A 19,595-nucleotide genomic window follows, 5' to 3' on the forward strand; every position below is an offset into this window, starting at 1 on the left:
CGAAATAGAGTATCCACCGTCACATCGTGGATCATTTGAAAATGAACTGCTGGTAGGTGCCGTCCCTTTAAGAGAGGGATGGGTAACTTCACCAAGACTGAATGAGACGTTCGAATGTGACGTCTTATTATCGCTTCGGTGTCCCAGATCAGTCGTAGGGAGTCTGATCTGTGTGGAGGGGGCTTCCCCACCCATGAAAGGACCAGCAGAGTCTTGGGACTTTCGTGCTCTAATTTCTGTTAGAGAAGCGACTAAAGAGGGACCGATCTCAGTCTTTTTTTATCTCTTCAAGCGTTTGATGCGTGTTTTCTCCAAGCTCTTAACGCATCTTTCAGGTGTGCCCTTAGCACCAGGTCTGTCACTATAGCGAACTGGGAAAAGTTTAGCGCTTTTTCCTGTTGGCGTTTTGGTATTCTGACTGAATACCTGAGTCTCTTGACAGACCTCATGAGCTACTTTTATATTTCCAAAGGAGAGGAGAGTTCATGTGACTGAGGGCTTCAATGGTTTTTTAAACATCGAAACCCCTGAGCTGGAGAAAGTCGAGACTTCTAGAAGCCTATCTTGCATCCGTGATGTCCCGGGAACCGGGTCATCTCTTGAATGCACATTGGCCAGACACTTTGGGTGTTGCCCACTCGAGCCTCTTGATCAGGTATATTAATACCTGAACTATTTCTAGGCTAGAATTTGACGTGACTAAGTTCGTCAATCCTTTGAAGATACTCAGAACTGTGAGTCCGACACGTATCTTCCTTAGGATGAATGTTACTCTCTGTAACATGAATTCTAGATAGGAGGAATGGGGGGTGGTTGACTGGAAGGTTCCGAAGGACACCTTTCAGGTCTGACAAGACTATGAACACCCTTAATTGGAACTAGGTCCATATGTTCAGAAGGATTAACATTCAGAACTTGCTGTTTTTTATGAACTTGTTGAGTGGCGACAATTTCAGAATGGCTCATTGATATCTCGAGTCCTTCTCATGAACACGAAGCAGCCTTCCCTGGAACTTGATGAGCTAGAGTTTTCTTACTACCTATATGCTCTATAGCTCTCAGGTATACTCCTCCAGGAGGGTTTTGAACTGTAGGAGAAGGTAAGGAAATAATGGTAGGGACATTCCTGTTTCCCAACAATGGCTCATCTTGAATAGGCTTTGGACCGAAGGATCGAAGGTCCTGCGATCCTGAGGGAAAGTTCCTCCTAGCCGAAGCGTCTTTATGCTTCGAGTAGTCAGTAGGCTTAGACTTTTGACCATCGCCTGTAGCATCGTGGTCACTGGAATAGTGGGATGTTGTTGAGCAGCCCGGATATTTCCAGCATTACCAATCTTCTTTTTAGGTTGGGGACCCACAACCACAGAAGATTTTCTCTTTGAAGGAATACCCCCTTTTTGGAGAAGACCTATGTTCTCCATGGCGGCGTTCTTAATTACTTCCTTAGTGACCTCGTGTGGGAAGAGGTCTTTACCCCAGATGTTGGAAGATATTAGCTTCCTGGTTTCGTGTTTTACTGTTGCATCATCGACCACAAACCCTCTACATACTCTCATAGCCTTCATAAAGGCGTAAAGGTCCTTCACCAAAATAGCCATATGCATTTTGGCTATGACCATGAGCATGTCTGGGGTACTCTCGTAGGTTGAACACAACTCCATGTAGTTTTTTAGAGAAAGGGATGTCGCAAGTCTCTCCTTTGACTCCTGTTCATTACACAACAGCAACTCAGACAATTTAAGGAGACATACCTTGAATTGTCGACTTGCGACGTCCTTGTCTAATTTTCCTACTGAAAATGTCAAATGGACTTCCTTCCAATCCTTTTTCTCTCCGGAAAAAGCTGGTGACAAATTCTTGCACTCATCGAGTGTGGGACATGGCTTACCCGCCTCTACCGCTTTGGCAACAGAAGTAAATGCCTTCCCCATAAAGGGGAATGAGAGTGAAGTGGGAACAAGAAAGGAAAGGTGTCCGTTATTCAGTGAGAATACCTTCGACTCTGAATAACCCGTCTTTCTTAGACTACCTGAAAGGATAGCCTGTGCCTTATCATGGTCGAGAATCAAGACCTCCTTTGGTTCCGTTCCTTTTCTTGACTTTGGTTTTTACTTCAGTCGAACTCAACAATTAGGGAAAGCATCAAAGCTTGTCCAAAATTGAATTTTGTCCAAAGGAACAGCACCTATTTTCTCTGAGATGTAGAGATTGCCATTTGAAATCGGCATCTGCTCCGCGAACCTCCAGGGATTGGTTATGGAGCATGTTGGTAGGTCTTGATTCATGGGTCGTTTGACTAACCCCTGGGAAGCGACAAGAGAAACTTTACGAGGATCTATCTTGCGTTTTACTTCCTGCTTTTCGTTTTGTCTACGAAAGCTCTCTATTTGATTCTTCAGTTGGATACATAATAGTACCACATTATCCAAATTAGGGGTAGAAGACGAAGATGTCGACATCGATGGCTCTAAAGCCGGCACAGGCTGAGGAAATTCCGACGCAACATTTTCATCTTCTACCTTGGGTTATTTCTTGCCCTTAATCCCAAAGGTTTTCTAGCCGTCAGGGGATGTAGTTAGCTCATGAGGCACTACTGTTTCCTCACTTGCTTCCGGAAATAGTATCTTACGCATCCCATCATTAGGTAGGAAAGGTCCCGGAGAGATCTTTTGAAAGCTTCTCACCCAGTTGCGTAATTTATATTGAGCTGTATCCCTAGTCTCTGTAGACTTGGGATTTTCAAAACCTTCGGACATTAATGTCCGACATATATTGCAAACCTGTGGGTTCCAATAATGTAGGGATCCGGAAATAATATTGCAGGGGGCATGAAACCTGCAAGTATTATGACCGTAAAAATACTTCCTCTTGGCCTTGCAGAGGACTGCAGCACAAGGTATCTGGTGTTCCTCCTGTAAAGAAAGGAAAGCCAAATGAGTATACAATGGATTATCTCCTTGACAATCAACATGCAAATGTCCTTTATAATAGAGTAGCTTAGGATAGTAAGCTATAAAGGGATAGTAGGAGATACATACTTGTGTACCCCTGTGAGCAAATGCTGTTGCCTCCCCTCAGTGTTAACTAAATGGAAATTTCTCTATAGAGTAACTAAAAGTAGAAGGACTCTTACCCCTAGAGGTAGAGAATTATCAAATCACTGTCCCAAAATAATGTAAATACTGTGGGGTCAGGATGACTGATTCTCGATCAGAATATTGAAGAAAACTATTCATTCAATATATGAACGGTACCAGCAGAATGCTCGTACAAGGGCACCCAAGGTATGTCAGAAAATACTACTGTATCATGGTACTGTAGTTTTCTAATCGCAATAAGTCTATATTGCAATTTACTGGCTACTGTACATCATGTAGTAGGTAGTAGGTTGGCCAGGGCACCAGCCGCCCGTTGAGATACTACCACTAGAGAGGTATTGGATCCTTTGACTGGCCAGACAGTAATGCATTGGATCCCTCTCTCTGGTCACGGCTTATTTTTTCTTTGCCTACACTTACACAGAATAGTTTGGCCTATTCTTTACATATTCTCGTCTTTCCTCATACACCTGACAACAATGAGATACTTAACACTTCTTCACCCAAGGGGTTAATTACTCTACTGCAATTTGTTCAGTGTACTTTCCTCTTGGTAAGGGTAGAAGAGACTCTTTAGCTGTGGTAAGCAGCTCTTCTAGGAGAAGGACACTCCAATATTAAACCACTGTTCTCTAGTCTTGGGTAGTGCCATAGCCTCTGTACCATGGTCTTCCACTGTCTTGGGTTGGAGTTCTCTTGCTTGAGGGTACACTCTGGCACACTATTCTATCTTATTTTTTTTTTCTTCCTCTTGTTTTTTTTTGAAATGGTGTGTTGGGCAGGCTTAATAGAAGGGCCATGGATGCCTGGTGGTTTATCAAGAGGTTGTCTTTTCCTTTTTCTGATTCTTTTTCTTCTCAAAACCATCCTTACTGTCCTCCCTTCAGTTGAAGTGGCTATCCTGGAGGGTATTTATTCTTGCATGGTGTATCGGCTCCTCCATGTTGACCAGTTTTTCCGACTTTTTACTATAGTCTATGGGTATCATCAATCACTTTGTTTATAATTCTGTACGTATTGTTTTTGTTATAATTCTTGTTAATCTAGTTTTTAAGTATGATGTCTCTTTTTTATTTCTATTAATTCTTATGCTGTCTGGAGACATTGAGCGAAATCCGGGACCAGTACGTCCTAGATTTCGTCAATGTCGTCTTCTGTATTGCAATATTCGTTGTCTTCATGCAAATATCCAAGACCTTACAGTTGCGTCCAGACAGTATGATATTCTTTTGTGCTCAGAAACTTTGGTTTCTAATATGAGGCACTCATCTGAGCTCCTTATAACTGGTTTTAAGAAGCCAATAATGTTGAAACGTGATGCCATCCCTAGGGCCAGGGGAATGGCGGTGTATATTAGGACCGAGTACCCTGCTTCTCATAAGTCCTGCTATCAATGTGGATGTCATGAGATTCAGGTAATAAAAGTTTGTGGCAGGCATAACAACTTTTATTTATGTTCGATCTACCGGAATCCAGACATGGATGATTCTATCTTCGATTGTCTTCTTACCATTATGGCTAAGATACAAGAAGATGATAGAAAGGCTTCTTTTGTCTTTGTTGGTGATTTTAATGCTCACCATAGGGAGTGGTTAAGTTCTATCTCTCCTACCGATCGCCATGGCTTAAGAGCTTTAGACTTTGCCTCTGAATCAGGCTGTGAGCAAATCATAAATGAAGCTACTCACAGGTCTGGTAATTGCTTGGACCTTGTATACACTGACTCCACTGGCATTATAACTGGTAAGGTTGGTTCTCCAGTCGGGACATCTGATCATGCCTTGATTTCATTATTAGTGAAGACTGAGCAGCCTGTCCCTGATATATCATATTCTTGTAAAATTTATATGAAATCCCAAGCAGACTGGAATGGGATTTTACATGATCTTTTGTTCTTGAATTGGTCACAATTATATAATAGTGTAGATCCTGTTGTCCCTTTGAATGAGAATCTAGTCAACATAATTGATAGGCGTATCCCTTCTCGTGTGCTAAGGTACCGAGTGAAGGACAAACCGTGGTTCAATGATGATTGTAGACGTGCTTTTTTGGAGAAGCAGGAGGCCTATCAACTTTGGAAGGGTAACAGATCAGATTTGACCTGGAACAACTATACTCAGCTTCGAGCTTTTGCTCAGAGAGTTTATGCCTCAACTGAAAAGGAGTACAATTTAACCATAAAAGAAACCCTTTCTGGTACAACTCAGGAACATAAATGGTGGTCTATCCTTAAATCTGCACTCTTTGGTGTAGATGCAACAGTTCCTCCTTTACTTAAACCAGATGGCTCAGTCACTCACTGTCCAAAGGAAAAGGCAACCCTTTTGGCTGATGTTTTTGACAGTAAACAGAGTAATGAAAAACTTGAACTTCCTCATTCCTGTTTTCCTGAGGCTAAACTAACTAGTTTAGCTTTTCGATCTCGTGAGATTAAAGCTCTGTTGATGGACCTTGATGCTTATGGAGGTGTAGACCCAAATGGTATTTTTCCTTTGTTTTTTATAAAGACAGCAGATTTCTTAGCTCCAAAGTTATCTGTTATTTTGCGCAAGTTAGCAAGAAGAGGAGCTTTTAGCACTAGTTGGAGAATTGGTAATGTTACTCCTCTATGTAAATGTGTTTGTGGTAGCTCAAGTCCCACTGATTACCGCCCAATTTCCATAACTCCCATATTATCTAAAGTTTTTGAACGTCTACTGGCAAAACGTCTTAATAGGTTTGCTGAAGGTAATCATCTCTTCCCTAGTTTGCAATTTGGTTTTCGTAAAGGCCTTGGAGCATATGATGCCCTTCTTACAATCTCCAATGCTGTACAGAAATCCCTTGATTGTGGTCGGGAAGTTCGTATGATTGGCCTTGATTTTAGTGCTGCCTTTGACCGTGTTAATCATGAGGCCCTTGTTTTCAAACTGAAACAGTTGGGAGTGGGTGGGTCGTTTCTTAGCATTATTATTGATTTTTTAAGTAATAGATCTCAAAGAGTTGTTGTTGATGGGCACCATAGTGATTATAGGAATGTGATATCCGGTGTTCCACAGGGTAGTGTTCTTGGCCCATTACTTTTCATACTATATACACATGACATGTGGTTTGGCCTAGAAAACAAGCTTGTTGCATATGCAGATGATGCTACTCTCTTTGCATCAATTCCATCCCCTGAATGTAGATCTGGGGTTGGTGAATCCCTTAATAGAGATTTAGCTAAAATTAGTGCATGGTGCAAATTATGGGGTATGAAGTTGAATCCTAACAAAACTCAAAGTATGATTGTAAGTAGGTCAAGGACGGTGGTTCCTCAACATCCGGATCTCAGTATTGATAATGTTTCTTTAAATATGTATGACTCTTTCAAAATTTTAGGTGTGATTCTCAACAGTAAATTTACTTTTGAGAAACATATAAGGTCTGTGTCTTCTTCAATTTCACAAAAAATAGGCTTATTGAGAAAGTCTTTCAAGATTTTCGGTGATCAATCTATTCTGAAGAAGTGTTTTAATTCTTTCATTCTACCTTGTTTTGAGTATTGTTCTCCTGTCTGGTCTTCAGCTGCTGATTCTCATCTTAATTTGTTGGAGAGAAACTTACGGTCTATTAAATTTCTTATTCCTGATCTAGATATTAATCTCTGGCACCGTCGTTCAATTAGTTCATTATGTATGTTGCATAAGATTTTTCACAACTCTGACCATCCTTTACATTCAGATCTCCCTGGACATTTCTATCCTGTTCGTAATACTAGGCAGGCAGTTAATTCTAATAGCCAGGCCTTCTCCATCACGAGGCTCAATACTACGCAGTACTCTAGAAGTTTTATTCCAGCTGTGACCAAGTTGTGGAATGATCTTCCTAATCGGGTGGTTGAATCAGTAGAACTTCAAAAGTTCAAAGTTGGAGCAAATGCTTTTTTGTTGACCAGGCGGACATAGTCTTTTTACTGTTTATTTATGACATATTTGTTTTTGATGTTGTTGATAGTTTATTATATGACATGTCTGTTTTGACGTTGTTTCTTATTTTAGAATGATTTATTGTTAATTTGTTCTCTTCATTTATTTATTTCCTTATTTCCTTTCCTCACTGGGCTATTTTTCCCTGTTGGAGCCCCTGGGCTTATAGCATCTTGCTTTTCCAACTAGGGTTGTAGCTTGGATAGTAATAATAATAATAATAATAATGTATTGTAGTCTAGTCATCATGCTGCCTTCATAGTACCATATGACAGTATGGTCCATCTAGCATGAAGCCAGCTGGACTAGGAAAATAAAGACATATATTTGTGTATCCCACTCAGCCTATTTGCTATAGTCTTCCTACTATATTAAAATATAGTTTCCTGATCAGGGAGACTCAAGGAAAAAGGCTGTACCCTTTAAGGGTTAGGAGTGTATTACTCCTGCCTTGAAGTGTTTAATATTTTAGGGTAATCCTAATACTGATTTCTAATTAGGATATTGAAGAAATCATAATCATTCAATATAGGATTCGGCTCAGCTAATGCCTGTGTTGGATATCCAAAACATATTGGAAATAACTACTAGTATAAACTATATAGTAGTTTTCTATCAGCAGTATATTCTATAATGCAGATATACTGGCTACCTGTATAAAATATACAGTATTTCAGCCGGCATGTAGCCAGCATAGCTAGGTCTTACCGGCATACCCGGCATGCTAGCTAGAGAGAGAGAGAGAGAGAGAGAGAGAGAGAGAGATAGCCTGGTAAAAAGGCTACTCCTTACTGTGAATGTATACAGTAATTAAGGATGTAAAAGTCTAATTTGACTGCCTTTTTCCAGAAAGAAGGTTCTAATAGAAGGGGAGAATATACCATTCAGGCTTCCATACCGCTACAGTACTATTGCAGACAAGGTACCACCGATACACTGCCAGCCGGCAAGTCCAGCAGTACCAGAACAGTCGGCGTGCTGCCAACTGAATCAGCACTATCTGTGTCGGCCTGGTCAGCAGTACCCGGCAACAGGACCTGTAGCAGCAGTCCAAAGGAGGACTGAAGAACCTTAGGAACAGAAGGGACTTCCCTCTCACGGCCATCGTGGTCGCCGGCAGCCATCTTGGCTGCCGGCTGGGCCGGTAGTTGACGGCTAGGCCGACAATTGCCGACAGATGATGTGGTTGGCGGCAGTATGCTTTGCCGTCAGCCAAAGACATGACTCGAGAGGGAGTCTGGCTGGCTCCGGCAACCTACCAGCAAAGGTAAGGTTGCAAGATGCCGGCCTAAATGAAGACAATGGCTCAGCCATCAAAAGTGGACAGAGGGGTAGGGAACAGGGTCCTGTAACGAGTGTGAAAGGAACTGGCAAAAATTGTCAGTCCTACCACCTGTAAAAGAAACTGTTTCGGTATTGGCAGAATCCCAGGGAACAGGAGAGACTCAGTTCTCCATCCCAGAGATTGCTGACACAGTTAAGGTGATGGCGGCAAATAAGAAAGAGAGTTCCAGTGCCACATATCCTAGGCTAAGGAAAATTACTCTTCAGCCCAGAGAACTGTGGCATAGGACTAGTCTTTTAGTCACAAGGAGGAGACATGGTATCCTACCATAACTTCAAATGCGGCTAATGAGGGCTAACCTCCATTGCCGGCCACCTGGCCGGCAGGGGAATGATGGTATCCTACAACCCATTCACGATGCCGGCAGGTCGCCGACATAAGACTAAATACTCCGAGATTCTGACTAAATCCCAAAACCTGATGGTATACCACAACCAACGGTTAAGGGAAGAAGCAGGACAAACCCTAAGTTAGCCATATCTGAATAAAATTCAAGGCACAGCGATTAGGGTTGTTGCCTGAGGCTACATTCAGAGGGAAAGAGATTACCCTTAAGTCTCCGAAGAGACCTGTAATGTTTCATAACATTCTAGGAGGTAGCAGTCTCCACTGAATGAAAACAATACACGAGGGTAACCGGGGTTAAGTCTGAACGTATAGTAAAACGTCTAGGTAAGGTTACCTAGGCTATACGAGATCTCAGTTACCTAAATCACCGAAACTCTAACTATACGATCGACCAAAAAAAATTATGCACATTATCGAAACTTCACAAAAATAATTGCCTAAATAGCTAAGTAATTAAAATAACTAAATAAAGCTATTGAAAACTGGAAGTCGTTCTTTTACCTAAATAACACATGCCAAACGAACGATGGCGCCATGGCGCCTCCAGTAACTGGCCTAGCTTATAAACAAAATAAAATACTCTTAATTTCATTGTGGAACAGGAGCTAAAATATACTCATAGTGAAGACCCGATACTCAACTTTCCAGAGGTGGAAGAAGATGGAGAAAGCATAATAATAATAATCCTGTAAAACGATCGAGAAGTTACATCACCAGGAAATATCACGGAGCAAGATCGCTACAAAAAAAGGAATGTCCGCCCACGTGGGAATGGCGCTGTTGTATTCCCAATAGTATTACGAGAGCGGGGAGAGCCTTCGGACGGCTCCCTTTTGCCACATCCTCCTTGAAGCCAAAACGCTGTTTCGGGTGCAGATTGGTATGGAGGCGTGTCAAGAATGCATCCGCTGATATTATGCGATATCCTTTGGAGAAATTTTAAGGATATTCGCACCAGGAGTTAGAATTCTGGATACCTAAAGGTAAAATTCTCTGGGAATATCACTGTAGTATATATATCCCTTAGGAAGCTACTTTAAGGAACTTCCATCACGATGACATGGCTTGAGCCCAAGAATATATATATACATTTATGTGTGTACATATACATATATATCTATATATATATATATATATATATATATATATATATATATATATATATATATATATATATATATATATATATATATATATATATATATAGATATATATATATTCATATATATATATATATATATATATATATATATATATATATATATATATATATATATATATATATATATATATATATAAATGTATGCATGGTAAAACACTTCCTTAGGTCTGGGTGCTAATGTCCTTGAGTCTATGAGCCCCCAACTGGAGTTACTGTCCGGTCTATCTGGGTGTGTGTGTGTGTGTGCACCATTTTTAAGTCAGTTCAACCTAAGTCATTTCCATCTTAACATCGCTCTTCTTAAATGACAAATACAAAAGGCGAATCCAACTTGCGTCGTTTTATCCCACCATACGTTGATCTCTAAGTCATGAAATAACATAAAATAACAATCATGTATTGGGCTGAGGAATTAACCATTTCATCGGCACCTACTTAGTTTCCTTTTCTATTCAAGGTCTTTCATTTTCTTTCAATTATATATATATATATATATATATATATATATATATATATATATATATATATATATATATATATATATACACACACATATATATATATATATTAATATATATATATATATATATATATATATATATATATATATATATATATATATATATATATATATGTATGTAGAATTATATATATATATATATATATATGTATGTAGATATATATATATATATATATATATATATATATATATATATATATATATATATATATATATATATATATATATATATATATGTATCTATATATACAAATATTTATTTTTTTTCAATTCCTTCTTCCTTAAACAAAACGTTTCCTATTATACAAACCCTGCTTTGTAGTACTAAGCTCCACATTGAAGCCTAATAATGTAAGTATCTGCGTTTCATAGAATAATAACACGTTGTAAGTACTATTTAAAGTTAAGAACATGTTTAAAGTCACTTTATAGAGTGAAAATCCCACCTTCAGAAAAAAAAGAAAAAAAAAAGAACTTGCGGCATTACTAATGAATCAACGATGTAGGGCGGGGTATTACTGTATATAATGTTTGAATGTATGTATGTTAAGACATTCATTATTATTATTATTATTATTATTATTATTATTATTATTATTATTATTATTATTATTATTATTTTTATTATTATTATTATTATTAATATTATTATTATCATTATTATTGTTTTTGTTGTTTTTGCTATAAGCCTATCTGTATCTTTAGTTGGATGACCATACTCCTATAAGCCATGGAACACTACTTTTGAAAGCAATCCTTTATAGCAAATCATCTTAGAAACAGAGGAATGAACAGAAAACAAGAAATGCCCAAATCATAACAATATGGATTTAGATACTGAATTATTATGATTATTACTACATTAGCTACATCCCTAGCGGAAAAGAAGGATGCTGCAAGCCCTATGGCTCCAAAAGTGAAGGTAGCCCTGTGATGAAAGGAGACAAGGAAATAAATCAAATATATATGACAATAATGAATTAAAATATATATCTTTTAAGACCAGTAACAATGTTAAAATAGATCTGACAATCTGTTCATCACATAAACGTTGGCTGCTGGTTTGAATTTCTCAAGTACCAAAAATAGAAGTGTGATGGTCCTGCTTTGTAGAATAAAGATGCAAATAAGGATAAGACAGACTATCGATGAGCAACCTGAAACTCTTGCCCTTTTATCAAGCCTTCTCAGTACACTTGTTTTCATAAAGCTGGAGAAAAGCAATTTGAGAGTTCATGATCTTTTCATACCTTCAAGCAAGATAATTCTATTCATAAAAGTAGAAGACCGTGAAACATGTGGGCTTTCCAAGAATAGAGAAAATCGATTTGATTTCTAAATATCCTTTCATAGAAGAGCCATTAGGGATCTGTCAGGTGATCGCCAGACTGGTCCTCGAGTCCCGCGCAAACTTTATTGTCGGCCACCTCATCCTCCTTGTGAGCTATGGACTGGGGTTTTAGGGGAGCCCATAGGTGTAACAACTGAGTCATCAACACCTATTGCCTAGCCCTCCTTGGTCTAGCTCCACGGGAGATGGGGGTTGGGCGCAGATCATATATATATATATATATATATATATATATATATATATATATATATATATATATATATATATATATATATATATATATATATATATTCAATCTCTAGGGTGTTGTTCTTGATAGGACAATGGCACTGTCCTTTGCTTCTGCCATTCATAATAGGACTTTAAATCACAGCTAAGGAGTCTCATCTCTCCTAACCGAGTGCAGAAAATAGTGACTGACCAGTTACTTCATGTATCCAATTAATTAAATCAGCCTTTGTTACGTGTGAAGAAAGAGGAGATTCAGTAACTTATTCACTGTATATGTAAATAAAAGAAAGCCGTAACTAGAATATTTTACCTTATAATGATATGGGAAAATGATAATTCAAGTACCATGAGATCATACACTCCAGTGGCCCCATTATTTCTTTAAGACAGTGTTAACTTGTATTCTTTAAGGTAAGGATTGTGTGTATGAAGCGTTACCATACAGTACACATATAATTATCTATGTTGATTAAGAATTACTATTTTACTTACAAGTATCGTTTACTATCGCCATATGATATATTGCAACTTCAGTTAATAATACGAAAATGGTGTAACGCCTGTTACTTATAACTTTTTCATTGACGATCTTACACTGTACACATCAGTGAAAAAAGTTATTTATCGATATTCTAAAAAAAAAAAGGTAAATTTACAAGAACTCATTTGATTGGTGATTGACGCCATATTCCTCAAGCACACAATAAATTGCCTAAAAAATTATATGAAAATTGGAAGCAAGGGTTATGGAAATTAAGTCCTTTTTGCGATTTGATTTAATTTATTCAATTCGTAATGAATGGGTAAATCCAATCCATCAATAGAGAAAATATTCATGCATTCACCGTTATTTTATTGGAGTTACATGATATAAAATTTTTATGTTTAACGTTTAGCACCAAATATTTTGAATCCATTTATATATAACAAAAATCAATAGGATGATATCAAAATATTTATATTGGAAAATAAGTTCAAAAATGGATAGATCATTTATAAAATAGAGTAGGTGTGTAAAGAATGGTGGTTAGTAGATGATATATGAGAGAAAAATTCCATTACCTGAAGTAAAGACCAGAACTTCCCAAGCTAAAGATCAGGTAATCATTTAAATGGGTAATATAACAACTCAGGTGTACTTTGTGAATTTACTGAAAGAAATTATCCTTTAAAATGCAACACATGTCCATATTTTATACTGAAATGACATAAAGAATTGATAAAGCCAAACGCTGCCTTAACTTTTAATAAAAGCCTATTTTGTTGTTCTCTCTTCAGTTTAGCTTTTAAGATATTACTTTCTGGTGTGTAACAGAGGATTTTTTTTAATCGATTATGCATATTATGGAGAGTAATCTGAAACGTGCGTAATGCTGTAGGCCTACTCTTATATCCGTGAGAGTCAAAACCACTATACGTCGAGTCAAATCGTTTTCTTGTTTTAAAAATAACCTGATGTATGCTAACTTGCAACTCTATACAATGTTTATTTTCATGAGTTAGCGTCTATTGATGTCATTGTATTAAAATTACAATCGATATAAATTTTAATAGAATTATTGTTATTACTGAAAATGCTGAAATTATTATTATTATTAACATTATAAAAACTACTGGCTGCCACTCTCATGAGCGTGAGACTTGCACTCCGGCGTCATGTCTTAACGGGGGCAGATGTATCAAGACACAAAATGGTAACAGGTAAATAATCTATTTATTTTATGCAATAGTTTAGCATTTAACGTTTGAATTCTGTATTGTAAAAAATGCAGACACTTGTGTGTACTCTTTATAACCTAATAATTGATTTGTAAATTTTTCTTACATTCATTTCAAGCCATACCATTTTTTTTAACATATCTTGATACGTATCTTACTTAGTATTCTGAAACTCACGTCCTTCATATATTTATCAAACGTTATATTTAGTCCCAGATACTTTTATGAATCAGGCACTTCTGCTATTCAACCTTCTTCAACGAAAATTCTTGCTCCATTTTACTCTTTTAATTTTATCTTCATTACTTTATTGTTACTCTAGTTTTCTCCCAGAGTTCCATTCTGGCAATCATTTTAATCTCTTTTAATAGTATTTATAATGTATCGTTACTGTCCTTAATATGGATTCTATATCCGGAAAATGTTAATATTTCAACATCTCACTCATTTACAACTAATTTTTCTATCCCACTGGCTCGTAACTACACCCACTGCCATTTTTCTAATCCCCAGCATCGCTTGAGCTATACAGATGATGAACAATCCCAGAGATATAACATATCATTATATCGAACATAGTTTAACTCAAAACCAGTAACTTTGCTTCCTACTAACCATAACATATGCACTTCCTTTACCAGATATTTGCTTGTAAAAATATAGAAACATTATTTTGAAGTTCTCCCCTATGGTCCATATTACTAGGACTCTATGGTGCAGAGACGTGTACTGATATGCGTTTATCAGTACATGTCTAATGTCATTTCATATTGTAGTAGCATTAGCTGTTATTCTATCTGTACTTTGATTGTATCTCTATTTAATGTTTTGTAATTTGAACTAGACTTCGTGCAGAATTTATTGAAATCTCCCATCATCCCGTCTCGTTATGTATTAATATTTTTAAATGATTTAAAACGGGAATAATCTTTAAAATGCTTTATCATATTTATTGATGTATTCTGAAAGAAAGGGTCTCAGAGCCTATGACTTTTCTGGTAGGAGTTATTACACAAATTAAAATTCAACTCATGAAGGTTTCTCTAAAACTCCAATTCAAAATGCATTTCTTGATTGCTACAATTTATCCTAAAAATACTGAAAACAAGGATAACTGGTAAATGAAAGAAATTATTAATTTAATGTAAAAATAATTAGGATTAATAGTAAAGCATACAATTACCAGGAACACCACTTAGTTTAGAATCATTTCAATATTTTAGTACTTATTTTCTTTATCATTGTGCCGGATATTTTTCTTCCAAGAACGTCTATACAAGATTATTCTACCAAAATAAAAGAATATATAACCTTTTTATCAGTGAAGTGAATACTGCTAACGGTAATTTTTCTTCCAAAAACATTTATACAAGATTATTTTACCAAAATAAGAAATATGACCTTTTTTTCTTAATGAATTGAATATTACTTACAGTATATATAGCCAATTTTAGAAGATATTTGTATCATCCCTCTGAATAGCATATATATATATATATATATATATATATATATATATATATATATATATATATATATATATATATATATATTTCTTCTTATCAATCTGATAATAAGCAAATGTGCTATTTCTTCAACATACATTGAAAAAAAAGTTATCAAATGAGTTCTTCTTACCTCTAGGTGCGAATGCCTGAGTGGTTCATGGGGTTACCAGTGCAAAATTCTTACCCGTTCCTTTAAAGGCTCTGGATTCGCATGGATCCAGCCATTGCCTTTTTGCATACCAACAACAGTATCTTTTCAAGTTCATACGCAGTAACAAGACGCTCTCCTTGTCTATGCTGGTCCACTTATACATTATTCCTAAAGTTCACTTCCGCAATAAAAACACCATTACTTGCACTGTAGGTAATTGAGGGAAATACACAAATGATTATAGATGGGGGAGCAGCACCCCAAAAGTTGCAAGTGAATAAAAGGGTTAACGATGGAAACTGGCACAGTGTACACAAAAAGAATTGATAATCAGGTTATTAAAGGGATATACCGTTTGATTGATGATTGAAGATTTTTTAAGAAATGTTGGTAGTATCAATAATAACTAGATGTTGGCTTCTTAGAAAAAAATTATCAAATTACAGTACTGATTCCTTGAAGGATCTAGTTTTTTCAACTGGTAATGTACCTTAATCTTCACTAGGGCGTCTTGCTTATGCTTGACCACTGCAACGCAGAATGGAATAGTAAACTCAACCACAATGACTCTCATTGTGTTATTAGAATACAATGGAGAGACCCCAAGGACGCAGCGATGTGGTTCAACGGCTTTCCCATTCAGCTAGGTGGATTAGCTCACAGCCGTCCCAACTCTCATGACCATGGGTGGAAGGAGATTGCTATTTCTCACTAACTAGATGGATGCTTCTCGCACCTAGTTATAAATGGTCAGGTGAGGTAAGGGCTTTCTGCTTTAGGAATACCTAATAATAATATTCTCAACATGTGTGGAAACAGAGATGCTCCATATCTTGCGGTTCCAACCTTTTCTCAAAATAATTCACGCTTCATTGTTTTTCTTATTAAAATACGTCCATTTTGCATATATAATCAGTAAAAAAACATTCATCAAATGTATATTTGCAAAGAAAATTACTGCCTTTTGATCACAAAGGGTAAATTGGTCCGATTTTTTTTTATTTAATGTTATGGAATTTAATGCAGTGCTGATAACTACCAATATCTGGCCCGTCTTTCAGGAGATTAGGAAAAAAGGATAAAATTTAACTGTTTCTCAGTTCTATTACAGCTGATGGATTGCTCTAAGTAAAGACAGTGTGGCAGGATGTTTGTCACAAGATACATCTTGTTCTTATGGCTTGGGTGCATGTGCAGTTAGAGGAACTTTTGTTGGGGGTCTCAATAAGCCTGAGTGTCAATGTGATCCACTATGGACTGGCTTGAAGTGCGACAAACGCATACTCCCAGTAAGGTTGAGTTCCAAGTCGTATATAAAATGGGCCTTGTCATTTACTCCTTCCTAAAGGGGTATAACCATTCAAGTCCGAATAAGGACACAGGGCAGAAAGTTGGGACTTATTCTTAGTCTCGGATCTAGAAATAACACTTCTATCATATCTCTGAGAGTGAGTAAAATATGTTCGGCTCTTACTACTGACAAAATTAAAGAAATAGGAAATTCTAAACTCTCATTAGAATTTGACCGAATTAAATTCTAGAATATTAACCTAGACAAATACTTCAAATCGTCATATGTTATGAAAAATACCATTTAGTATTTGGATAATTTTTCAATAGGTAATTGGTAACCATGCTAAACACATTTATTATAGTTACAGTCTGGAATTGTATGTGCCTCATTAATGCATTCGAAAATCTAATGAAGTCAGCGTGCATCAGCAGCCACCCACTAGGCGACGGATTGTGGCACACCCTCAAAATCGAATGCCATGGTCACAATATTCTCATAAGGGTGGATGACGGAGATGGGACTAGACAAAACAATTCTCTGCCGTCTCTTAACAACCACCAATCTGCAACTGATAAAGAACAAAGTTTTGTAGGTTTAAGTAATCTACTATTTCCATTCGAAATTGATCAAGAAGATACAGGACTTGAAGCTGATGATGAAGACTTGGAAGACAGTAAGTAATGTGCCATGAAAGAGGTCCCTTTTTTTATTATACATAGTAGTAAATTATTCTTTCGATTTTAGTCTTATTATTGTTAGATGGATAGTAGTTTAAATGGTTCCAATAAACTACGACTAAGACTAGTTTATTCAGAAACTAATTAATTGAAAATATTCTTTTTATTGGATTTACATTTATATATTTCCTTAGAATTCAGATATACTTTAATTACGTAATTACTGTAAATCCTTCAGAAAATATCCTACTTAGCATACAATGAAATTCAAACAAATATGCAAAGCATCATTTATGACTTCACCTCATTTGCATACAAAAGCTTGTCTCGATGATCTTTGAATATCTGGTCACACAATGTTCCTGGCACCGACGACATTTAACATAACGAGCTGGAGAGAGATAATATCATTCAGAAGGGTTGAGTCGGGATGCAAATTCAGAGATGCTTGCCAGGATAATACATGTGCCTCGCCTCTTTCTTGTAACAATAACTGGGGAAGACCAATTTGTAGGTGAGTATCCATTTTTAACGTCCTTGCAAAAACTGTTATTGAAATTTTTTTTTGGCATATTTCTGATAACTTCATGAGAAACTTCCAGCCTTTTCCAAAAGAATGAGACCAACCCGACCTCTCTATGAAAAAAATTAAGTCTGTTAGAGCAATTTAAAAAATATATATATATACATAGCAAAATGTGCTTGAAAGTTCCACATAGCTTAGGGGTGAAACGGTTTAACAAAACGTTTATATATATATATATATATATATATATATATATATATATATATATATATATATATATATATAATAAATTTACATGCAGGTGTGTATGTATGTATATATATTTATTTCTAGAATTTAATTGCTCCAACATATAAACGTTTACTGGCGCACGCACGCTTACTCACACAAACACACACAAACACATACACACACAAACACACACACACACACACACCCACACACACACACACACATATATATATATATATATATATATATATATATATATATATATATATATATATATATATATATATATATATATATATATATATATATTTGTGTGTATATGGATAGATAGGTTGAAACCTTCATGCAAGATGTACATCCATAAAACTAGATTTCTGTACCAATGTGAATAGTTATATGCATAACCTGATCTTCGTCAGTTGTTGGGAAGGTCGTCACTTGGCTGGCCGAACGTGTGAGGACATCGACGAGTGCTTATGGAGACCGTGTCCTTATGGGAGGGGGTGGGGTGGGGGGGGGGGGGGGGCTCTTGTTATAACGCGAATCCAGGCTTCCAGTGTGTCTGTGGGCCGAGCTACACTGGAGAATACTGTCAGTGGAACAATCACCATTTTCCCGCGCATCCACTTGCCGGTCCGACGGCAATTGCTGCTGTAACTCTTTCTTTACCGCTGTTTGGTAATAATCTCACTGCTTTTCATCGCGTCTCACATTGTTTATGCAATTTTCCTTTGCATGGCGAATGTTATTATTATGCGTGGTTTTTCTTCTGATTTGCATTCACTATTCGTGTGAATTTTATGAAACACTACGAGAAGTTATTAGGAAAAAAATGTTTGATACGTGTTGCTTCATATTGTGTCTTTCTTTTTTGTGTGCAGTGTTTGTTGACGTATTCATTCCCTTCCGACTAAAGCGTCACTGGATGTCCAAGAAATTGCCTGCTGATAACGATAGTACTGCAGGGGAAGACGGTACCATCAGTCTCGGTCAGGAAGAGATCACGATTATTGAGGTCAAAGGGGGAACTGAAGTGGGAAGTCGGAAGAAAGATCGTGTCACTTCATGAAAGAAGACTCCTAAGAAGTGATTCTCGAAACTATACAGCTTAAATCACCAAAAAATCCAACATTACGTTCAAAATGAAGGTAAGAACCAAAAAAGGAGAATACAGCTTAACAGATGAGGTACACAATTTTTGAAACCAGTGCACGAGTTATTTCAGATTTTGCATTTATCGATATGTTATGAGAGTGTAGAAAGGATGGTCTGAATATTATTTTTTTTTCACGTAGTTGCTTCAACAATTGTATTAAATTCTTTGTTCTTGTGGTATTTTACATCTTATTAATGTTACATTCATCTTTTCATCTCCTGTCATGAATTTAAAAAACTAGAATAATTCAAAAATTATTCTTTGGCCTTATACAATATCTTAAAATTGTCGTATTCTTCTTTAAAAAAACTGATACTTATAATTTTACGTA

General features: G+C 36.6%; 1 pseudogene; it reads left to right on the plus strand.

Moving 5' to 3' along the window:
- LOC137639667 (putative neural-cadherin 2) overlaps positions 1-19,177 on the plus strand; it is a 72,104-nt pseudogene extending 52,927 nt beyond the window's left edge.
- Positions 19,178-19,595: the final 418 nt, after the last annotated feature.

The sequence above is a fragment of the Palaemon carinicauda genome, chromosome 4, assembly GCF_036898095.1.
Source record: "Palaemon carinicauda isolate YSFRI2023 chromosome 4, ASM3689809v2, whole genome shotgun sequence".
NCBI classification, from domain to species: domain Eukaryota; kingdom Metazoa; phylum Arthropoda; class Malacostraca; order Decapoda; family Palaemonidae; genus Palaemon; species Palaemon carinicauda.